At 42.2% G+C, this 24382-nt stretch overlaps 1 pseudogene; it reads right to left on the bottom strand.

Moving 5' to 3' along the window:
* Nucleotide 1: 1 nt before the first annotated feature.
* On the bottom strand, nucleotides 2-9996 carry LOC128417896 (dynein axonemal heavy chain 3-like; annotated as a pseudogene).
* Nucleotides 9997-24382: the final 14386 nt, after the last annotated feature.

Genomic DNA, 24382 nt, shown 5'->3' with positions numbered 1-24382 from the left:
AGCACTTGTGTCAACAGGGTCTGGCTAAAGTAAGAAACCTTTTTCTTGCAGATGTCTTGAAAGCACAACTTAGGTGCTCCTTTATCCCTTCAGAGAATTCCACAAGGCAGGAATGCAGAGTCCTGTTCTTTGATCTCTGCTAAGGCTGAATTGTTTCTTGTGTGGTATTTGTGGAAACATCATTCTAAGAGGCCTGAGTTACTCTTCCCCAGAATGTCCTCTAAAATGTGTCTAGCCCATTCACTGCATGAGATATATGTTGTCCCCCTTTGAATCTCCATCTTTTGAATTCTGGCCTTAAAGGAACTAAAAGCTTGAATACTGCAAAGCATATCCATAAGGCAAGTGAGCTGGTGCAGTAAGGTATTGTGTGGCCTAATTAGCCGAGCCAATATTACTATCTGGTTATGGCAAAAGCTCAGGGGTGGAACAATTATTTAGACATGCAGTCCATGTTTCATATTTGATGCATCCTCTTTTCTTCTATATCCAATGCTGTCATTTCTTCCTGTCCAACTGACTACAGTAATAGCCTTCTCCTTTGAAGTTGTGCCTTATCTATCCTACTGCTTTCTATGCTGCTGTGGCTGTCTGTCCCATACAAAATAAACAAAAAGGGATGTGTGTGTGTATCCTGACAAATAAACAGCAACTTACAACAAAAAAGGGAAAAATTAAAATAAAACTGAAGGTAGCAAACTTTTGTAATCAGTCAATATATGCCTAAAATCTAATAACTGTTTTCCCCTCAGAGCTGCAAGCTCCAGAGTTCCCTAGGAAGAGGAACTAACCTCTCAGCACCCTTAATAAACTCCAGTTCTCAGGATTTTAGACTGTGTAAATAGGTATGATATTGCTTTAAATATATGGTGCAGATGAGGCCTAAAACCACAAGAAGATTAACATCTGGGGCAGAGAGGGGAAGGCAGAGGGCAAGGAAGACCTTACACAGGAATGGACGGATTATGAAGTCAAAGAATGAAAAAATCATAGAGTTAGAATGGAATAGAGGGTCATCTAGTTCAACATCCTGCAATGCAGGGGCTCAAGCCCATGACCCTGACCTGAAAATGAAAACTATGGTAGGAACTGGGGAAAGCCAGAAGCGAAGTTGAATGAAATGCCAAGGCAAAGAGTTGGCCGAGAGATGTGGCAGTGGTGCCTTTTCTTCCTCTTTCTGGGAAAACTCATCAATCTCATCACTTCCCTGTGCTGAATGCAAAGAAAGAAATATTTCAATAAAAAGAAATATACAATGTAATGCTAAGTGTATTTTAAGAACCATCACTTGTAAGCAGGTTTGCTAGATATTGTGATTCCCAGCAACTGGTATTCAGAGGCATTTACTGTCCCTGATAGCGGAGGGAGAAAATGGCCATTGTGACTAGCAGCCATTGATAGCCTTGTTTTCCATGAATTTGCCTAACCTACTGTTAAAGCCATCCAGGTTGATGGCCATCATTATTTCTTGGGGGAGAGAATCCCAACGTTTTACTAGGCACTGTGTGAAAAAGTACTTTATCCACACCTTTGCTCTCTTACATGGTATGTGCCAAAGGATTCTACAAAACATTCCCACTCTGGGGCTTCGAAATATATCTTCCCCATGTTCTCTGTGATGAAGAGTTGGGTGGCCGGGATGATTTTATCTGGTCTCAGGCATTGGAGGATGACCAATGGTGAATGGAATCTGGTCTCAGGCATTGGAGGTCATGACCTGTGACCAGATTCCATTCACCATTGTCAATCGAAAAGGAATCAATGGGCAGTCCGGCAATCAGCCAGGCACAGATCTTGACTGGTTCCCCATAAGTGTTACTCAGGCTGAAATCAGTAGAGAATGGGACTTTCTCCTCCTAGCACAAAACCCACCGTTTCTTCTGACATTCTGTACGGTCACAACGGTAAAGGTTCCCAGATTAGCCACCATCCCTGAAGATAACAAGACAGCCCTGGTGAGGTCAGTGTGCTGAATTCTTGGCAAGCGTGCTGCTTCCGTCCTTCCTAGCTTTCTTTCCTCCCAAGCCTCTGTTCAGCTTTTCAGCCCTGTCCGGCTTCTCAGAGCAGACGTCAGTGTTGTTCCCGAGTTCTTTCTTCCGGGTATTCATTTCTTCATCCTTCAGGTCCTGGAAGTGGTCAATCACCTTCTTGAGTTCTGCTTGCTTTGTATTGCGCTTCTGCATTTGTAGAGGGAGCAAACCTTCAGCTTCTCTGTGTCGTTCGCGTTTTGGGGCCATCACCTTTGCAACAAGGTCCTGCTCTTCTGTGGCCCTCACCCCTTTGCACAGCTGGCTGAAAGTCCAAGTGGCTGTTGAACTTCTTTCTAATTCTTTTTGTTACAGCTGGTGGAATATTATCTTCATCATAAGTCTTCAAGCCTTTGAGGAATTTCAGATCCCTTAGAACCCTTTTGGAGCTACCTGGAATTTTACACAAATATATTACATATATATATATATATATATATATATATATATATATATATGTTTTCAAAATACAAATGACTAATTCTGGCTTTGTCCTCACCCTCCTTCCTGCTGAGTTCTATAACAGCAACACTGGGTCACAGAGTGGACATGGTCATCAATTAAAAAAGAAGAGCACATGAAGATTGTTCTAAGGCAGAAGGCATAGTCATCTGTGTAGACCTGTGCCTTGAGGAGGACCCATGAATCCTAGGCTCGACTCTATCATGTGCCAGCCCTCCACCAGCCCTCCAATGCCTAAGCCAAATCCAACCTACCTCTGGAATCAAGAGTTGGTGAGGCAACCATGGTCTGCACCACAGCGAATAGGAAAAGACCAAGGAGCCACAGAATGGACATGGTCATCTATTTAAAAAAGAAGAACAGATGAAGATTGTTCTTAGACAGAAGGCATAGTCAACAACTTGAGTAGGGATCAGTGAGCTCAGCCTGACAAACCACTTATTGGGCATTCATCTTGATTTGCTTGCTTATGCAGAAGTTAGATCATATCTGGACTTTAAGGAGCAAGCTGGATGACAGAGCACTTTAATCCACTTTAACTGCACCAACCTAAATCTCCAGTGTACACTTGAATCCCTCCCACAAAATACTAACAAGGAGGTGGCCAGAGAGAATGGCAGCTTACCCAGACATGGGCTGGGCAGCTGTTGTGGCCCATCGTGGCAGGCTCTGACCCCCAGGAAGCAACACTGCGACAAGGTGGCTGGCAGCTGGGGAATTCCTATGTCGGCTGCTTGGATTGGCAGGCTTTCCCACCATCCATTTATTTGAATTCTGGCCAATACAGCCAGGCTAAGTGGATGGGGCTTCACTCCGGTCTTGAATCCCTCCCACAGGCTGGCTGTTCCCAATCCCAGTTGGCTGAAAAACACCCCTCCTTTCCCACCTTATTCAGTAATGCCGTGGGTTTTGTATATTAATCTTTTGCTTCCTAGGATACTGGTGGTTTTATAATGGTTGCTGTTTTCGGAACCAGGAAGCCATTTGCCTGTAAACAGATTGGCCCCATTTTTGCCTAAGCCAAATCTAACTGACACCTGGAATCAATAATGTTGTGGCCCAATTTTGAATACTGTCCTGCCCAGTTTGTTCACCTAACAACTTACGTTTTTGCAGGGTCACTGCATCAACTGAAATGCCCTCTGTGCACCAGATAAGCTTAATATTGGATTTGCCTTCCTCATAGCAATATCCACAGCTTTGGCGGAGAAGGCATTGCATGAAATCCTTTAAGTCCAACATCAGACTTATTTCGTCTATTAAAAAGAAAAGGAGCAGATGAAGAATGTCCTCAGACAGACTCTATCATGTGCCTGCCCTCCACCAGCCCTCTAATGCCTAAGCCAAATCCAACGTACACCTGGAATCAATAATGTTGTGGCCTAATTTTAAATCACTGAACATTGCCCTGTCCAGTTTGTGCACCTAACAACTTCTGTTTTTGCAATGGTTTACCTTCACCTGGAGGTGCTGGAGGAGACACTTGTGAGTCCCATGGACTGCAAGAAGATCAAACCTATCCATTCTTAAGGAAATCAGCCCTGAGTGCTCACTTGAAGGACAGATCCTGAAGCTGAGATTCCAATACTTTGGCCACCTCATGAGAAGAGAAGACTCCCTGGAAAAGACCCTGATGCTGGGAAAGATGGAGGGCACAAGGAGAAGGGGACGACAGAGGACGAGATGGTTGGATAGTGTTCTGGAAGCTACCAGCATGAGTTTGACCAAACTGCGGAGGCAGTGGAAGACAGGAGTGCCTGGCGTGCTCTGGTCCATGGGGTCATGAAGAGTCGGACACGACTAAATGACTAAACAACAACAACCTTCACCTTTACCCAGAAGTGCAAGCTGGATTTCGAAGGGGCAGAGGAACCAGAGACCAAATTGCAAACATGCGCTGGATAATGGAGAAAGCTAGAGAGTTCCAGAAAGACATATACTTCTGCTTCACTGACTATGCAAAAGCCTTTGACTGTGTCGACCACAGCAAACTATGGCAAGTTCTGAAAGAAATGAGAGTGCCTGATCACCTCATCTGTCTCCTGAGAAATCTCTATGTGGGACAAGAAGCTACAGTTAGAACTGGGTATGGAACAACTGATTGGTTCAAAATTGGGAAAGGAGTACGACAAGGCCCATGGCGTGCTTTGGTCCATGGGGTGACGAAGAGTCGGAAACGACTAAACGACTAAACAACAACATATTGTAAAAACTGGGAAGTTCATTACAGGTTAAAATCCATCCATGTATCCATTCCTTTATCCCACTTAATAATAATAATAATAAAAGCTTTAAACAGCCTTCGGACTAAAAGCCCTCAGAGAACAAACAAACATAATTGGGTCCAGTATATTCTAAATACTATTTTTTTATTGTATGAACCTCAATTTAATGTCCAGAGACACCCTTTTTATGTGTCTTAATATACTTAAGCAATTATTTATTTATTACTGTTTCACTGTATTTTATTCTTGTGAATTGCTTTGGGACATTACGTTGCGGGCAGTGATTTGTACACTTAATAAATGAAGCTGAGAGGTAGTTCCATACTTGGTATTGTTTTGAGGAGACCTGCCAAGCCATAAAGTTCATCAGGTGGCCTTGGGCAAATCATGGCCTCTCGGACCAGTTTCTTTCACAGGCTTCTTTTAACTACAAGTAGAAACTGAGAAATCCATGAGCTCCTTGACATAACAGGATTGTAAATGGGAGAGTATGGGAGAGTAACTATGATTATTATTAATAATAATTTGTAGAACAAGCACGGGGAACCTTTAGCAGTCCAGATGATGCAGAACAACAACACTAGCAGGGTTGTTGTAAAAAGATTTGTAACGTTAATGTTTATTACCATTTTACATTTATTTAAAATATGTGGTAAAATGAAGGAGGGAAACGTAAACATACAAATGCTATGAGGTAAAATTAGAATTATGAAAACCATGAGGCGGGATGGAGGGAAGTCAACAGCTCGTATGAGCAAATAATGAAAGAGTTTTATAAAGATGTAATTATTATTATAAAAAGGGAAAATTAATAAATATATTATTAAAAAATAAATAAAAGATTGTAAAAAGAAAGGAAGAAGACTGTAGACAATAAATCTTCTTGTAATTACCACCACTGCATGCTGTTTATATATGCCGGCAGCCTGCCAGAACACACATACGCACCAGCTCGGGTCAACACTGTACAAAGTCTTGCTGCACTATTCAAATACAGTGGTGCCTCGCAAGACGAAATTAATTCGTTCCGTGAGTTTTGTCATCTTGCGATTTTTTTCGTCTTGCGAAGCATGGTGTCGGGAAAGTTTTTGAAAAGCTTCAAACATCACCAAAGTCTTTAAAAACCTCAAAAAAGGCTACCACACCGCGTTCTATGAGTTGCTCCTCGAAGTCAAGTCGCAACTGTATTAACGGTGTTAAGAAAAAGGAAACAAACTTGCAAGACGTTTCCGTCTTGCGAAGCAGCTCAAAAAACAAAAAACCCTTTCGTCTAGCGAGTTTTTTGTCTTGCGAGGCATTCGTCTTGCGAGGTACCACTGTACAACAATTCCTGTCTTCATGTAATCCTCCCTGCTTTTTGCAGGCCAATTTTGCCAGGCTACAGTCTAATCCATATTTATTTGTGTAAAATCCTGTTGAAAAGAACAGGATTTCTAAATAAGCATGCATAGGATTGGACTTTATAGCAGCTCTCCTATGCAAGACACTTTTGCATAATTACTTTGTAGTACGTTCCACTGGACTCAATGGAACTTACTTCCATTTAATCATTCAGACAATAAGAGTGCAAAGGTTCATATATGCTACAGATAATTTTTTAATAATATATTTACTTTGGATATAAATCTAGTTAAGCCACTATTTTAAATATCTGTGTTTATGTGGCACATATGGCAATGTGCAAATAGTAATTTTAAAGGATTAGCATCCAACAAATATTGCAACAGAGACATGGAAATGTGATATCAATTAACACATTCAGTGTGATTGCATGACAGATTTATGACTGAAATATGAGGGTAGTCTCAGGAGCAAAAGCAAGATGGAAACAGCAGTGTGTCTGTTTTCTGAAGTCTAGGAAAAAATAAATCCCACATGGAAAGTTTATTCTAAATATAATAAAAGTTTCAAGTCAACATAAACCTTATGTCAACTTTTCTTCAACTGAAAATCAAGATTGGGAAAATGCAGTTCGGATGAATTGAAGATGGTTGCATCAATCATTTTTGTTTAGTGGATATAGTGGGTCCAGTGTGCAGTGTCCAGAATTATTTGCAATGTGTATTTTAGGTATGGCTCAGCTGAATTTTTGTGAGTTTTAGTCACATGGTGTAGTCAATCATATGATCAGCTGACCCACTCAGGAACTTGATGGGTTTGGTCATTAATATCAGTGGAAATGTCTGCTTTGGACCAGAGTGGAATTCTATTTTTGCTAGACTTAACCTGCCAAGTAAGCTAGGAAGGAAAGATCAGTGTGGTAGCTTGGTTCCTGATACTGACGCGCAGCGTAAATTAATAATGCAGAGTTTTAAAGAATAAAAGCTTTACTTAGTTAAAATAAACTTCTTCATAAACAACATGGTTCCAAACAGTTTGGGGTGGGGGTGTCTGCTCCCCCAGGTATCACGGAATATCCCCACCACTTGGCCTTCCATCATACATGTCATCTCTTTCATCAGTACCACACCGACTTGCATTTATTCGTGCAAGGTTCAATGTCTTTCCATCGAACCTGCTGAGCCACAGATTTTCCAAGGGTTTGGTGTCTCCGCTATGCGTGTGTGATGGGAAAACTGTTGAATCTCTTCCACATATAATGTTCAACTGTCCCCTACATAGCATAGCCAGGACTAAATTCCTGGGTCCTGCTTTACTGCACTTGGTTGGCAAGCCTGTTGAGTTACACGCCGCACTGCTTTTGCAGGATACAGATCCTTCTGTAACTCTGCAGGTGGCGAGATTCCTGAATGCAGTTATCTCACACGCAAAAACCACCAAAAAACAACAAAAACATCAAAACTAATCGGACTGTTATGATGAGAGTGCATGTCGGATCTCGTCTTCAGTTTTTCTTTTTTCTGTGAACTGTCCCTTGGAGCTCTCCTGGCCCCAAGCTGTCATTTGGCTCTGCTCAATGACCCACCCTTGCATCGTGGTGTTCACCTTCTGTTGTCGGATATATCGGCCTTTATGTCTCTGTGTTTTTATGTTTGTACATACTTTATGGGCTAATAGCCGTAAATAAATTGAAATAAATTGAAAAATTGACTGTGCAGTCCCAGCACTTCCCAGCCTGCTTTGCTGCTTCTGCTCTCATGTGTCTTTGTCACATGACAGATACTGCCTAAGAAGTGAGAACTGTAAGCAATATTGGGCAAGCCACACAGGTGTTGAGTTCTATGTATTTTAAAGTGGAGAAGCTATAACCAAATGGATAATGAAAACTTTTTCACAGTTATATTAGGAAGTTTCCTGAATGGACCTCAGACTAGATAGGGACAACCATAATTAAATAAAGTTATAATAATAATTGGAAACAGGTGGTGCTGTGGTCTAAACCACAACTAGGGAGGGGAAGGAAGGAAAAATTTGATTAACTGCACATTTAAAGACAAGTATCTCTTGTGGGTTAAACCACAGAGCCTAGGACTTGCCGATCAGAAGGTCAGCAGTTCGAATCCCCACAGCAGACTGAGCTCCTGTTGCTCGGTCCCTGCTCCTGCCAACCTAGCAGCTCGAAAGCATGCCAGTGCAAGTAGATAAATAGGTACTGCTGTGGCAGGAGGGTAAATGGCGTTTCTGTGCACTCTGGTTTCCGTCACGGTGTCCCGCTGTGCCAGAAGAGGTTTGGTCATGCTGGCCACATGATCCAGAAAGCTGTCAGTGGACAAACTTCAGCTCTCTTGACCTGAAAGCGAGATGAGCGCTGCAACCCCATAGTCACCTTTGACTAGACTTAACAGTCCAGGGTTCTTTTACCTTTTATTTACCTATAATAATATTATTATTCTAATTTATTTATTATACCCTACCCATATGACTGGGTTACCCCAGCCACTCTGGGCAGCTTCCAACAAAATATAAAGGAACCAAACAAAACATTCAATATTTTGAAAAAGGGCTGACTTCAGATGTCTACAAAAAGTTTAACTTTTTGACATCTCACATCTAACGGGAGGGAGGCCAACAGGGCAGGCACGACTACTGAAAAGATTTTCTGCCTGGTTCCCTGTAACTTCACTTCTCTCACTGAGGGAACCACCAGAAGGCCCTCGGAGCTGGACCTCAGTGTCTGAGCTGAATGATGAGGGTGGAGATGCTCCTTCAGGTATACAGGGCCAAAGCCATTTAGGACTTTAAACACTTTGAAATGTGTTTGGAAATGTACTGCATAAGCCTCTCCTTCTCAAGGAGAGGAGGAGGAGAAGAAGAAGAGTTTGGATTTGATATCCCGCTTTATCACTACCCGAAGGAGTCTCAAAGCAGCTAACATTCTCATTTCCCTTCCTCCCCCACAACAAACACTCTGTGAGGTGAGTGGGGCTGAGAGACTTCAGAGAAGTGTGACTGGCCCAAGGTCACCCAGCAGCGGCATGTGGAGGAGCAGGGAATCGAACCCGGTTCACCAGATTACGAGTCCACCACTCTTAACCACTACACCACACTGGAGTTGTGAGCGGGAGCCGTTTCCCGTGTTGGAAGGGGGCATTCCGCCCCCTGTCCAGCTGCTCTGGCTGCTGCGCTACACCCCCAGGTGGCCAGCCCATCGGCTGGAGGCTTGGGGGCAGGGTTTAGCCACTCAAACGCGGCCTCGGCAGCGTTTCTCAGCCATTGTGCTGCTGCTTCTCGTTGGATCAAGACGTCGGCTTAATACCTCCAGGAAGGACCTCCTTGACCACGTGCAGGCTGAGCAAGCATTGAGGATCTTTAGCAGCTAGTTGGCTTTAGGCTAACTGGTCTGCAGAAGATCGCCCTGTCAGCGCCTTGCGCTGCCAGTTCTGAACGCCAGCTCTGAACACAGCAACTGCTACTGAGAGGCTCAGGCGACAGCGGTCTGCGAAGCAGTGTGCGAGATTTGGAGGCGGGGGTGTGGGGTTGGCTGGCTGTATCCTCCCCCTTTCTAGTTTTTTCGGGCTTTGATTTCCCCCCTCGGTCCTTTTAAAAGCTCATTGCTGTGCCTGCGCTGAGGATAGGTCTAAAAAAGGGGTTGTGTTCGTTTTAAAACCCGCGGCTTTCGGCTCATGGCTTTGCCCCTTCATTACTAGAAGGTCTATCAGTGTTTGACAGTGAGCGGGGATTGTATGTGGGGAAGTAGTGTGTGCGCTGCCTCTTTCTTGCCCTCTTTTTTGCCCTCCTTCGCCTTGTTTCAGGATGTTACTCCCCACCCCCATCCCGCAGAACACCACCTTTGTCTGCTGTGGGGTTTGTGTCATTAGCTGGGTTTGTTACTTACTCGGTCCCTGTAGCATCCGGCTTTAAAATTCAAATTGCCCCTTGCCGTTTTCCCAACTGCCTTTGGTGACTGGGGCCGCTGTTACCGGGGTTGCTATGGCGACGAGTGGCCGCCATTTTAAGGCGCCACGTGGTCAGCGCTGATCTTATCCTCTGGTAGTATTAGGTTCTCTTTTTCAACCTTTCCCTTTGTGTTTCGGTTCCCTTGGGGACTGTGCGGGCTGCTATAATTTTCCCCTGACTCCTGAGTTAGACTGGGGACAGCCCTGGTTGGCAGCGGCTTTGCTGGGCGCAAAAAAACTGTTGAACTAAGGCTGTACATCTTTGGTCAGTCTCCACTCCAAATTGGCACCGGCCACTTGGTTTTTCACCTACCTCGTAGCAAATGGTCACAACTTTTGGGTATTGGCGGTTAGGCATTGGAATATGGTTGTGTGTTGGAGGGCAGGGTGTGGCCATCGTCTACCCCTCCATTTTATGGGTATTCCGGTTAAGGAATCTGGCGGTTGTGGATCCTGTCCGATGCCCTTGCTGGTGGCTAGGGCCATGGCACGACCCCCGGTGACATCAGGGGGAGCTTTCAGTTGTATTTGCATCAACAGGCTCCTCCCACTGGTGGTTAACCCTTGATAGACTCACCCCTCCCAGATGGGGTGGAGTCACGCTCTGTTGTTTTATCCAATGCCTAAGCCAATGCCTCTCATGTGCTATAATCAATAAAGTTGTGGCCTTTTTTAGCCCATTAACCTAATATACCCTGTCCATGTGTCTTTCTTTTCCTCAAGCTAGTGGCGGGTCCTAGAATCACAATATGAAGTTATGGCTACAGAACATCTCAGTTTAGGGTTTGGTTTCTTTTTTCCTTCTCCCACACAGGTCCAAAATTACAAAGAAGTAGCCCAATATCTTGTATTGAATATGCAGGTATCTGCACACTTTCTAAGTTGCAAAAAAGTTTTGAACTTGCCTTAGGATCTTTGGGCTGAAGTACTTATTTGTGCATTCAACCTGCAGCCGGCACAGTCATTAAAATGCTAGTGAACGACAACTTTAAATGCAGTGGTTAGCTTAAACAAGGTGACACTGAAGTCTTTTATTTTTATAGATTATAATTTTGTCTGCCAAGACAACTTTTAGCTTTTTAACCTGCATCACACTGTGTCATCTTCAGGCTCCAGATGACATCCCCAGTGAAAAATCAAGTGCAGGTTGTTAAATGTCTTTTTCTTTGACTCACTGTGCCTATGCTTTGGGTAAGTTTACATGTTAATATCAAGCCTGGGCCATTGTTGGATACCTCAGTGGTAAAGTGAATTATTTTGAAACAGAAGGTTCCCAGGTAAGTCCCTAGCATCCCAGGTTAATCAAGCAGCAGGTGTTGTGAATAAGGATAGGCAAATTTGTCAATTTGGGGTTCTCATTTTTTTCATTGTTTTCTAATCTTAAATTTAGGTCCACACATTTCCACAAAAAAGGTAATTAAATAACAATCTTTGTGAAATTTTGTCAGAATTTTGGTGTGGATTTCTCTTAGTAAACACATTTTGATATGCAGTTTTGATTAAAATACACAATTTTGCAAGCTATTTTCACTAATATATGCCTTTTCATACATGTTTCCCCTAATAGAGGCATTAGAAATGCAGACACTCCAAGTGTCCATATTTTCCAGGAACGTCCCTATTTTAGAGAAGCTGTCCCGGTTTCTGATTTGACCCCGGAATGTCCCACTTTTCCTTAGGATGTCCCTATTTTCATTGGAGAAATGTTGGAGGGTATGGAATTATCCGACCCCCAAAGCCATCTGAAAGCAATCCTGTGTAGGGAAGCTTTTAAAAAAATGTTTAAAGTTTTTTAATGTTTTTATATATGTTGGAAGCTGCGCAGAGTGGCTGAGCAAACCCAATCAGGTGTGTGGGCATAAGTAATAAAATTATCATTATGACATGGGATGTCCCTATTTTCACCCGAGAAATGTAATTATCATTGTAATTATCATTATGAAATGGGATGTCCCTATTTTCACCCGAGAAATGTTGAAGGGTATGGAAATGCTAATGATTAAGTAGTATACAAGTGTCTGAAAATAATTTTGTACATCTTGTTTGGTTGGAAAACTGCACCACCAGAAAAGTGTGAATTTTAAAGGATAGCTCTGGTTCAGTTTGTATGTTGTTTCAAGAAGTCCACAAGAGATACTTGTCTTTAAATGTGAAGTTAATCAAATTTCCCTTCCTTCCCCTCCCTAGTTGTGAAAGACATTTCCCTGAGACTCTGGTGATCTACTGCCTGTTAGAATAGAGAACACAGGACTAGACGGACAAATAGTCAGTATAAGGCAGCTTTTATGTTCTTTTGGTGCAAATGTCCTGCAAAGTTGAGCTTCTATTGGTTATTAGGTTAGCTGCCTGAAGCATGCTGCTTGCAAAGCAACCAATGAAATTAGCAAATATTTGTAGTCATTCTAGTTAGTCTTGGCCAGTATTGGTGCCCACCCTGTGGAATGCCCTCCCATCAGATGTCAAGGAGATGAGTAACTGTATAAACTTTAGAAGACATCTGAAGGCAGCCCTGTAGAGGGAAACTTTTTAATTTTTAATGCTTTATTATGTTTTTATATACGTTGGCTGGGACAACCCAGTCAGATGGGTGGGGTACAAATTTTTGCAGGTTTAGGTGCATATTGACAACAGCAAACGTTTGTCTGGTTTCTAGTCAGGTTCATATAGAAGGGGGAAAAATAGGCTTGGCAGATTATTGTTTGTTCAAATTTTAATGAAAATGCTAATGCTGCTGCCAGACCTAATTGTTTAGCTGGAAAGGGCAAACATGATTTACATTAATTTGAACACCTTAATAACTAATTAAAATTATAGCCTCGTAGCCTTGCTCTCAGACATCCTTGCACTTTTACATAGCAACAAAGTATTGCTAATCACTCTCTCATGTGAAATTTTGGTTTGATTTATTGACACTTTAAGGCCATCTTGCAATTTGAACCTAATCAAACTTAACTGCAGATTTTGCACTCCGTGTGGCTCAGGGCTTTTATTCAACAGCTTACCTCTAAATATTGCTTGTCAAGCAGGATTTTCTGTACTGCTTTGCTCTGAGCAGTTTATCTTGGGCCAATTTTGCCTAGTGCATTGGTCAAGGATTTTACAGATTTAAATCTCATCTGCTAAAGATAAGGTGAAAACCCTTGAAAAAGAAAAAAAAACCACCATTATGACTGAATAATGCTCTGTTGTTCAAAATGAGTAATTTTATAATTTACCTGCTCCTTCCTCTTAGCAGATAGTTTTAATCTAAATATCAGAAAACTAAGAAGCAAGAAATTTCAGGGCTAGTCTTCCACAGGGTTAATTCTCCTGTGAACACTGGAGAAACATAGTGGGTTTTTTCTGTCATATGATTACTTACAAATATACGAATTGAGCACTGGAAAGCAGGCAAACATCCAGCCACACTGCAGACTTTAAAAACAGCTCCAGTTATCCAAAAAACAACTGGCATGCCCTTCGAGCCTTGTAGGGCTTCTCCTTGCCAGCTATCTACAAAACTCAGACTCTTTTTTCTCCTTTACTAGCTACATTTTAATTGTCCCACATGCTGCTTCTTGAGGACCTCTCCAAGTAGCAAGTGAGATGTTTACATCAAACAGGAGCTATGCAACAAGTGCATTTAGCCAACAAAGTATACAAGGGCTTTGGGATGTTGAAGATCCAAAAAGGATGCCTGTAGCAGGAGCTTTGAAAGCAAAACTAAAATAGACCAATTTGTTAAAAAAATAGCACTCATTGGTGTGAGCACTGACATAGAATAATGTCAAGCATGGTGGGGTTTCTGCATAAGAAGTCCTTGCTTTGGGGGGCAGGCCTGGACAATTTGTAGCCCCATTCCCAGCCAAACACATGCCACCTCACAAACTATGGTTTTTGGAAACTCAGATGTTTTAACCCCCCCTTTTTTTGCAGTCCCAGCCAGGCAACATAAAGTAGAGTCTTAATTCACCCCTTAATACATCCAAATGAGCTGCATTCACTTTAATGCAGACCTGGTTTAAGAACGGTGTGCAACTGAAGATCTTACCCATTATGCTTGCATGCACATATACTTCTCCATGGGTGCATGCAATTTGAAGACATGACCCCATGTGTCAGGGAGGAGGAAAGGTGGGAGCCCCTCCCCCTTTTCTGAACCTTCCCAAGGGCAGGAAGACAGTGTTGATTTAGTACAGTGGTTTGCAGAGGGGCATAGTCTAGAGGGGAAAAGCTGGGAAATACTGGGTGAGGAACAGCTAGAAGAGGGCACACCAGGAGAGAGACAGCTGGCAGATTCAGTGTCCTTGGACAGCATTCCTGACCCCCCTTCGCCTGAGACTAGGTGGGCTTGGAAAGTGATAGAACAGAAAGTGCTACGGCAACAAGCTCAGATTACCCGATGTAGGAGTGATGTAGATTAATGGGGACGGAGGGAGTGAACCTTTACTGGGAGCAACACCATTTTTTAAAGAGAGAAATGCATTCATTTGTCTCTGGCTGTGATTATTAAAGAACTTTGTTGTTGTTTAGTCGTTTAGTCGTGTCCGACTGTTCGTGACCCCATGGACCAGAGCATGCCAGGCACTCCTGTCTTCCACTGCCTCCCGCAGTTTGGTCAAACTCATGCTGGTAGCTTCGAGAACACCGTCCAACCATCTCGTCCTCTGTCGTCCCCTTCTCCTTGTGCCCTCAATCTTTCCCAACATCAGGGTCTTTTCCAGGGAGTCTTCTCTTCTCATGAGGTGGCCAAAGTATTGGAGTCTCAGCTTCAGGATCTGTCCTTCCAGTGAGCACTCAGGGCTGATTTCCTGAAGAATGGATAGGTTTGATGTTCTTGCAGTCCATGGGACTCTCAACAGTCTCCTCCAGCACCATAATTCAAAAGCATCAATTCTTCGGCGATCAGCCTTCTTTATGGTCCAGCTTTCACTTCCGTACATCACTACTGGGAAAACCATGGCTTTAACTATACAGACCTTTGTTGGCAAGGTGATGTCTCTGCTTTTTAAGATACTGTCTAGGTTTGCCATCGCCTTTCTCCCAAGGAGCAGGCGTCTTTTAATTTCGTGACTGCTGTCACCATCTGCAGTGATCATGGAGCCCAAGAAAGTAAAATCTCTCACTGCCTCCATTTCTTCCCCTTCTATTTGCCAGGAGGTGATGGGACAGTGGCCATGATCTTCGTTTTTTTGATGTTGAGCTTCAGGCCATATTTTGCACTCTCCTCTTTCACCCTCATTAAAAGGTTCTTTAATTCCTCCTCACTTTCTGCCATCAATGTTGTGTCATCTGCATATCTGAGGTTGTTGATATTTCTTCCGGCAATCTTAATTCTAGCTTGGGATTCATCCAGCCCAGCCTTTCACATGATGAATTCTGCATATAAGTTAAATAAGCAGGGAGACAATATACAGCCTTGCCGTACTCCTTTCCCAATTTTGAACCAATCAGTTGTTCCATATCCAGTTCTAACTGTAGCTTCTTGTCCCACGTAGAGAACTTATCTGGTAAGAAGGCTCCTTTCGTTTGAGCTGCTTAATTACTGCCACCGGGGAAGGCATCCGATTCCCCGAAGCCTGACACCAGGTATACATACATGCATTGCAATGCACATATTCTAACACCAAGTACAATGACTTGTACACAGGTTTTGTTCTATTTTCTTCAGATCAAAGCCAGCCCAAATTAAAATATCCCCTGTAGTTACTGAAATGTATTCAGCCTCAAGATCTGCCAAACCTCAAGGTAAGGTTGTCTGTCCATGGTTTGTTTTCATTTATTTCAGTTGCCTGAGATAGAACAGTAACATCCATCACCCCCCCCCCCCAAATCAGGGTACAATATTGAAGGCTGACAACGTTATTTTGGCACATGTGGCAGAAAACCTCACAAGCACTTGTGTTTGTAAGTGAATACAGTACAAAAATGGTAATAGAAAACAGCTGCCCTGTCGTGATGGCACCAAAGTCAGCTGTCTGCTGAGTATATGTTACTACGAACCTTTATTGTATTTATTCTTGACTCCTGGAGGATAAAGGGTAATTCCTGAGGACATAGGGAGAAAAAGATGGGCCTGTAAAGACTATAGCTGAAATTTTGGTAGGTGGTTCTGTAACCTGGGTGGAGAATGTAATGGAGATTATCATATTTAGAGGTGAGACTCCTTTGCACAATAATTATCGCAGCATTTCCCCCCCAGTTTAGCACTGAAGCAGCAAATATAGAGTATATGGCTATCCCTGTGCATTTTGCCTATTGAATAAGGGAAAGCGCTATTAACTCCTTCTCCTTGAGCAAGGAATAATAATATAATAATAATTTATTATTTATACCTCGCCCATCTGGCTGGGTTTCCCCAGCCACTCTGGGCGGGTTCCAACAAAATATTAAAATACAGTAGTCAATCAAACATTAAAAGCTTCCCTAAACAGGGCTGCCTTCAGATGTCTTCTAAAAGTCTGGTAGTTGTTCTTCTCTTTGACATCTGGTTGGAGGGCGTTCCACAGGGCGGGTGCCACTACCGAGAAGGCCCTCTGCCTGGTTCCCTATAGCTTGGAACCATTTGTTTTCCAAGCACCCGTAGAGAAGCAGGAATCCTAAACCTCCAATGTGCTTAAAAGGAAATCTTCTAAGTTCCTAGCTATGGCCAGGGATATCTTCTCCCCAGATCTTTCCTATAGGGCTTGCCTCCAGATCTTGCAGAACACAATATTTTCTGGTGCTACATTTGAGTAGTTTTTTTTTTTTTTTTAAGGAATATGAAACTATGCAAGGAGAAAAATACAAAGTGTGCAGCCATGCAGATTTACATGTTTCCTGCTCCCCCTCCCTTTCCCAGTACAGTTGGAATTGGGTAATCGTTCATGAATGACAGAGGCTATATTGCTTTTTGGAGTATATGCCGGAGTGCAGCAAGTAATTAACATGCCTTTCCACTGTATGTTTGAGGGTATTTTGTTTCAATGAATGGAAAGTAAAGGCTGCTTGCTCTCAGGAGAGGGATTTGAAAATAGCAGCTCCACCGTTTGGATGTTGAGGACAGAATTAAAGGTGGGGAAGAGTGCAGCCACTTCTCACCTCAGCCACAGATTCAACAGGGGTCTCAAATAGCTCTCTGCCTCAGCCCATCACTTCAATCTGCAATACAGCCATAATAATAGGGTCTCCTTCACAGGGCTGTTTATGTAAAGGACTCTGCTTGAAATGCACAATAAAGGCTAATCATCATCATAGGTTTTATACTTTGGTGAAGAGAAGATCACAAAATTTACACCAAGGTGTTCACAAAGAAGTCCATGAGTGACTTCCATGTTTCTCTCTGCTGCTCTGAGTCCAGAAGAAGTTAGGTGCTGCTGGAAATAGGATTAATATACAGTGGTACCTTGGGTTAAGTACTTAATTCATTCCGGAGATCCGTTCTTAGCCTGAAACTGTTCTTAACCTGAAGCACCACTTTAGCTAATGGGGCCTCCTGCTGCCGCCGCGCTGCTGGAGGACATTTTCTGTTCTCATCCCAAAGCAAAGTTCTTAACCCGAGGTACTATTCCTGGGTTAGCGGAGTCTGTAACCTGAAGCGTATGCAACCTGAAGCGTATGTAACCCGAGGTACCACTGTAGAAGTATGACAATGGAACTAAGAAAGACAAGGATAGAGGTGGCTGTGCAGTTGGCAGTAATAGTTTCAGTTTCCAGTGGCTACATTCAACTGGAGACTGCCTCATAGGTATCTGTAGATCCCTTCTCCTGAAAAATTGAGCAATCTGAATTTGCTGGTGGAAGATTAAATTCTACCTACAAAGTAGCAATAGTTGGAAGCAGCCTAATTAGCAGGACAGCAAAAGATGGGTACTCTAGTAACCTCCTGGTTGAATTACGGTAATATTTTGTTCATGTGGTGGCCCTTGAACACGAGTTGCATTTGGGTTATGACTGCTTGAATATTGGCTGGTATGCCTAGGTTTCAGCAAATCACACTATTATTATTTTTTTTAAAAAATCTTCTAAGTGTGATTTTGATTGTTCCCTGGCAAGTGGGGCTTGCATTTGGTACCTTTTAAAGTTGGTACCAAATGCAAGAAGCCCTACTGGGATTGGTTCTGCTCGGGAGCTCCAAATCAGAGCTCTGAAATGGATTCAGCTCTTGCCCAAAGCAGGAGTTGCATTGCAGAATACAGGGATCTTCCTTTACAGTTTGGCTTGAGTTCAAGCTGAGCTGCGAAGGAAGAAAGGAAAGGATTGTTTGTTTGTTTTTATAAAATATTTATTAAAATTTTAGAAAAACATAAGTTTACAGAATACAAAAAAAAAAACCATAGGGAAAGAAAAAGATAAAAAAGAAAACATACAAAAATACATAAAAAATAAAAAATAAAAATAAAAGTACAAAATACAAAAAAAGAATAGATAAAAAAGAGTTAAAAACAAATCCATTTTTTATAACTTTAAACTCATTAGCTTGTTTCCTTGACCTCCTCACACCTCCCCTTTTTGTATTCCCATTTAAATAATCAAATCAGCAAATCCTTACCCTCTTTCGTTTATCTTAACTCTATATTTTAACATATTATAACTCTATATTTTCATCCATTATCAATTCATTTTTGCATATTCTCATTAACTTTGTTGCTAATGCCACTTATTTTCAATCCAGCCTCATTTTTAACATTCATTAATTTTACAGTGTTTCTGCAAATAGTCTTTAAATTTCTTCCAATCTTCTTCCACCAACTCTTCTCCCAGGTCTCGGATTCTGTCAGTCATTTCCGCTAATTCCATATAGTCCATCACCTTCATCTGCCACTCTTCCAGAGTGGGTAAATCTTGTGTCTTCCAATACTTTGCAATGAGTATTCTTGCTGCTGTTGTTGCATACATGAAGAAAGTTCTATCCTTCTTTGGCACCAATTGGCCGACTATGCCCAGGAGAAAGGCCTCTGGTTTCTTCAGGAAGGTATATTTAAATACCTTTTTCATTTCATTATAGATCATCTCCCAGAAAGCCTTAATCTTTGGGCACGTCCACCAAAGGTGAAAGAATGTACCTTCATTTTCTTTACATTTCCAACATTTGTTATCGGGCAAATGATATATTTTTGCAAGCTTGACTGGTGTCATGTACCACCTGTATATCCTTTTCATAATATTCTCTCTTAAGGCATTAAAGGTAAAGGTAAAGGTACCCCTGCCCGTACGGGCCAGTCTTGCCAGACTCTAGGGTTGTGCGCTCATCTCACTCTATAGGCCGGGAGCCAGCGCTGTCCGCAGACACTTCCGGGTCACGTGGCCAGCGTGACAAGCTGCATCTGGCGAGGCAGCGCAGCACACGGAACGCCGTTTACCTTCCCGCTGGTAAGCGGTCCCTATTTATCTACTTGCACCCGGGGGTGCTTTCGAACTGCTAGGTTGGCAGGCGCTGGGACCGAACGATGGGAGCGCACCCCGCCGCGGGGATTCGAACCACCGACCATGTGATCGGCAAGTCCTAGGCACTGAGGTTTTACCCACAGCGCCACCCGCGCTTAAGGCATTACATGCCGTAAATTTCATACCGGTGGTCCACAACTGTTCCCAGTCAGCAAACATAATGTTATGACCAATATCTTGTGCCCATTTAATCATAGCAGATTTAACCGTTTCATCCTGCGTATTCCATTTTAACAGCAAGTTATACATTCTTGAAAGTATCTTAGTTTTGGGATCTAACAATTCTGTTTCCAATTTTGATTTTTCCACCTGGAAGCCAATTTTTTTGTCCAAATTGTAGGCCTCTCTTATTTGATAATAATGAAGCCAGTCTCGCACTTTATCTTTTAATTTCTCAAAACTCTGCAATTTCAATTTATCTCCTTCTTGTTCCAATATTTCCCAATATTTCGGCCATTTGGCCTCCATATTGAGCTTTTTCTGAGCCTTCGCTTCCATTGGTGACAACCACCTTGGGGTTTTATTTTGTATCTTATCCAGACATTGAACAATGCTTTCCTGACAATATGGTTTTTAAATGCTTTATGTGCTTTAACCTTGTCGTACCACAAATATGCATGCCACCCAAAAACATTGTTAAAACCTTCTAGGTCCAAAATGTCCGTGTTCTCAAGAAGTAGCCAGTCTTTCAACCAACAGAATGCTGCTGATTCATAATAAAGTTTAAGGTCTGGCAGGGCAAATCCGCCTCTTTCCTTTGCATCAGTTAATATTTTAAATTTTATTCTGGGCTTCTTGCCCTGCCAGACAAATCTAGAAATATCTCTCTGCCACTTCTTGAAACAGTCCATCTTGTTCAAAATTTGCAATGATTGAAACAGAAATAACATTTTTGGCAATACATTCATCTTTATAGCTGCAATTCGACCCAACAAGGAAAGCTTCAAATTTGACCATATTTCTAAGTCTTTTTTCACTTCTGTCCAACATTTCTCATAATTATCTTTAAATAAATTAAAGTTCTTAGCCGTCATATTTACCCCCAGATATTTTACTTTCTTAACTAATGTTAAACCTGTCTCCTTCTGAAACCTCTTTCTCAATCAGTGTTAAATTTTTCTCAAGAACTTTAGTTTTAGACTTGTTCAGCTTAAATCCTGCCACATGACCAAATTCTTGAAGAAAGGAAAGGATTGGATGATTGTTGAAGTTGGGTCAGCCAGGCCTTTTTTTGCAGGTGGAACTCACTGGAACTCAGTTCCTGGCACCTCTCAGTTGAGCATCGTTGCCAGTATAAGAGAACAAGGTTTATGGTGAATTCCAGCATCTATTTTTCAAGAAAAATAGTACTGGGGTCAGCTGGTGTCATGGTGGTACCTGAGGACCAGGCCCACCAGACTATTATCCCCCTTTGCCATTGGACATAAATTTCCCTGCCCGCCAGTGCTATGGAGTGAGCATGCAAAAATATGCAGTGTAGAACTTAACCTCTGGCTGCCATTTTTGGTAGCAGCTTCATGTTAAGTGTTATGTCTAATTCTGCCCTAAAATAGAAGGCAGCAAGGCTTTATGATCCCTTAGAGGAAATTGTGAATTTCTCCCTTCCTTCAACACTGGAGTAACCTCAGTGCCCTTGAGGTCATAAGAAGACGTAAATGAGAGTTTCTCAGTAGTATGGAAATTGAGAGTAGCTTACACATTTATGATGTGTGGAAAGCTCGAGGTCTTTCCTCATATATCTTATTCCACCATTCAGTGAACTGCAGCTGCTTAGACCAGAGGTCTCTGCCATATATATATATATATTCCATATATATGCATAGAGTTTTTTAGATCTCTTTTTTACCAGCCTGATTCCTCTTCATTAATAAGTGCAGGATAGTTAATTTTCAGCATGACTCTTACAAAAGAGCATTAACATTTGCTAGCTCGAGGGTGTCATCTTGTACCAGTTCTAATTTATGGTCTCAGGAAAGACATCATTAAGGGCCTAAGTGAATGAGCTGTCTATTCCTAAATCAGGTCGATATAATTTGGTTAGAGGTCCCAGACCTAAAGGACAGTGAAATGGCCCACCTGAGTACAAACTGCTCTGCTGAAGTACACATCTTGGAAACACATTATAAAGATTTCCCTGGCAGACCCTTCCAATGTCAAGGCATTAATTTCAACCTTTAATCTTGTATTAGAACTGAGCATGCATCAGTTCCACTGAAACCAAACTGCTGTGTGTTCCTCTTCTCTGGTGACTAAAGCCTTTATCACTCATAAAGAGACTTTATCACTCATAAAGATGGACTTCAGTGGGGAAAGCCCAGGTTCACATTCACAATTAGGGCTTGTTCCCACTGCACACTTACCACAGTGACTGGGTCACAAAGTGATGACTACCAAGTGTCATCCTGAGCCACAAGAGATCAAACATTCCAGATCAAGTGATGAGTGGGCTTCCCCCAATATGCACCTATGGTTTGCTGGGTGTCAGGAGTTCAGGTTCCCAGCTTGATACACAGTAAGAGTAGGTCATTAAAAAGGAGGATTTATTGCAAAACCAAACAGATAGCTCCGGACGGCATTATCACTCAAGATGACCCTTCTGAAGACTCCTTCCAGTGTCTGCAGAATAGATTGAACCGGCATCCCTTGCATCTCTTGTTTTGCTTCCGATCTAGCAGCCCTCCCATTCACCGACTCTTTGGACTGATTGGATTAGCTCCAATCTCTTCCTGTTCTGACCCACTGTCTGCCTGTTTGCTCCTGTTTGTGCTTCCTGAGAGCTTTAGCTGTGTTCCCATCCGCTCTCCGCTACAGCCTTATCAGCTTGCAGTTCAAGGTCAGGAGGAGGTGAAGCCTGCAGCTGTTGGCTCTCCTCTGCCTGAGTGAAATCCCAGCCTCTCTGTTCCTGGCTGCTTTTTGCAGCCGGCTGCAAACCTTCACTTGAAGCTGGCGTATTCATGGCACCGGCTCTTGGTTTAGCTAGCATTTCTAAAACTAATTATGGAACTTGAGTATGCATGGTTCCTTTGCATCTTTTCCTCCCTCTACATTGATTCAACCCTACATGCAATCATATAAAGAGTGCCTTCATTTGCAAAGTTTTTAATCAGAGTGCTTTGTGGGGCTTTGCATCCAACTTGGGAAGGAGGTGGGGCATGGGGAGAACAAGGGTTTGCATGCTAGCCAGCAAAGGTAGGCTCAAGAAAGGATTTAAAAGCTTCCCCTGCTTCTTGCTAGCCTTCTTTGGATTTATCACATTGCCCACCCACACTTAGATTCACAGCGTAGAAGCAGGTGGTTACTTAGGAGGCAGCCAGCAGGAATGATTTACCTCTTCACATTGGCACAAGGAAAATTGAGGTCGTGTGCATGTGTGTTTTGTTTTGCTTACTCTGTCTTGATATGATTGTACATATAAGGACTACTTACAGAAATATTGTAAAATTAAGGAATGCTGAATGATGTTGGATTGAAATTAAGTGGTTTCTAGCTGTAATGATATAAAGGAACATGGATGGAAAAAAGGGTTTGGATAGAAAATAAGGTGATATGATAAGCTGTAATGCTTTAAGTTAAGGATTTGCTGAACAAATCATCTGAAATGGAATACAAGAAGGGGAGGTATGAGGAGGTCAGAGAAATTTGTTATTGAAAAGTATGTCTTATGAACTACATGGTTTTTTTTAATTTCTTTGCTTGTTTTTTGTTTGTATAAAAATTGGAAACTTTAATAAATATCTTTTAAAAAAATGATTGTACATATATTTGCATCGAAGCTCTGACTCTGGGGATGGGGAAGATGAGAGCAAGTAACCCCCCACCCCAAATCTATGGGACATGACATAGCACTGCCCCAGGAAAACAGCCACAGTAAACATACCACCAGTTCAAGTGATAGCAAGAGAGTTTTTTATTTTTCAGGAAAAGGGCAGAAGGGGATACAATTTTGGCCACTTTCTATATTCAAGGTGAGATGCATATTGTACAAATCCATGTGTGTGTGTGTCCCCCACCTTGGCATTAATTTTCTGGAGGCAATTTCACACCAGACCAACCTTCGGTTTTTCAAAAACCTTTGGGCGAAATATTTCAGCCCAACACTCATTTCTTCCATGTGTTGAACACGAATAATGCAGGGAGTGGGAAGACACAAGGGAACTGAAGGAAGCAGCAGCTATGAAAATTGTGCATTCAATATACAAAATTCAGAAATTAAAAAGCACAGTCGGAAGGATTCCTACTGGGTTGGTCCCAAATGGAAACAACGACAGCTAATTCAGAACTTCAACATCTAGGAAGAAATTCAGTTGAGGAGAATTTTAGAACATGCTTATTTCAGATACCATGCTCTTTAAAGGAACTATTTCACACATTGAGCTGGCAGGAGCAAAGTGAGAAATCCAGTGTCATATATGCATGGCTGAAGTATTCCACAGATGTAAAGTTGCTGCTTGGGTGACCTGGAAAAAGTTTTGAAGGAAAAGTCTACTTCTTTCTTCTTGATTATATGGATTGCAGAAAGCACCACCCAGGGCGAAACCTTTCTTCCCATATGCCTCATGATTTTCTGGGTTAATGTATTAAATAAAATAAAATACATTATGATGCAGCAATATTGAAACACCTTTCTGAATATAAATAAATGAATCATGGGTTGTTGTTTTTTGTGCAAACTCCCCCTACCATTATTTGGTACATACTATTGGTCAGGAAGCTGCATCACAAAATTCAGAAGAGTGCAAATTTCAAAAGATGGCAGTGTTTCATTTTGCATTTTGCTTTAGGTGGTGCGAATTAGGTGGATTCACAATAAAATCCTAACCAAACCGAATTTCTCCTCCATTTCTGTGTTCACCTTTTTTTGTGGGGGGGGGCACACTCTTTCAATGCCATTCACAATTTCCCAACTCTGCATTGCCCCTTTATATTAATTCCCTCTCCTCCAAAACAAATTGAAGTCTCCAAAAAC

Source organism: Podarcis raffonei, chromosome 7 (assembly GCF_027172205.1).
Source record: "Podarcis raffonei isolate rPodRaf1 chromosome 7, rPodRaf1.pri, whole genome shotgun sequence".
Classification (NCBI taxonomy): domain Eukaryota; kingdom Metazoa; phylum Chordata; class Lepidosauria; order Squamata; family Lacertidae; genus Podarcis; species Podarcis raffonei.
The sequence above is the reverse complement of the archived record's forward strand: the minus strand, read 5'-3'. Positions and strand labels throughout refer to the sequence as shown.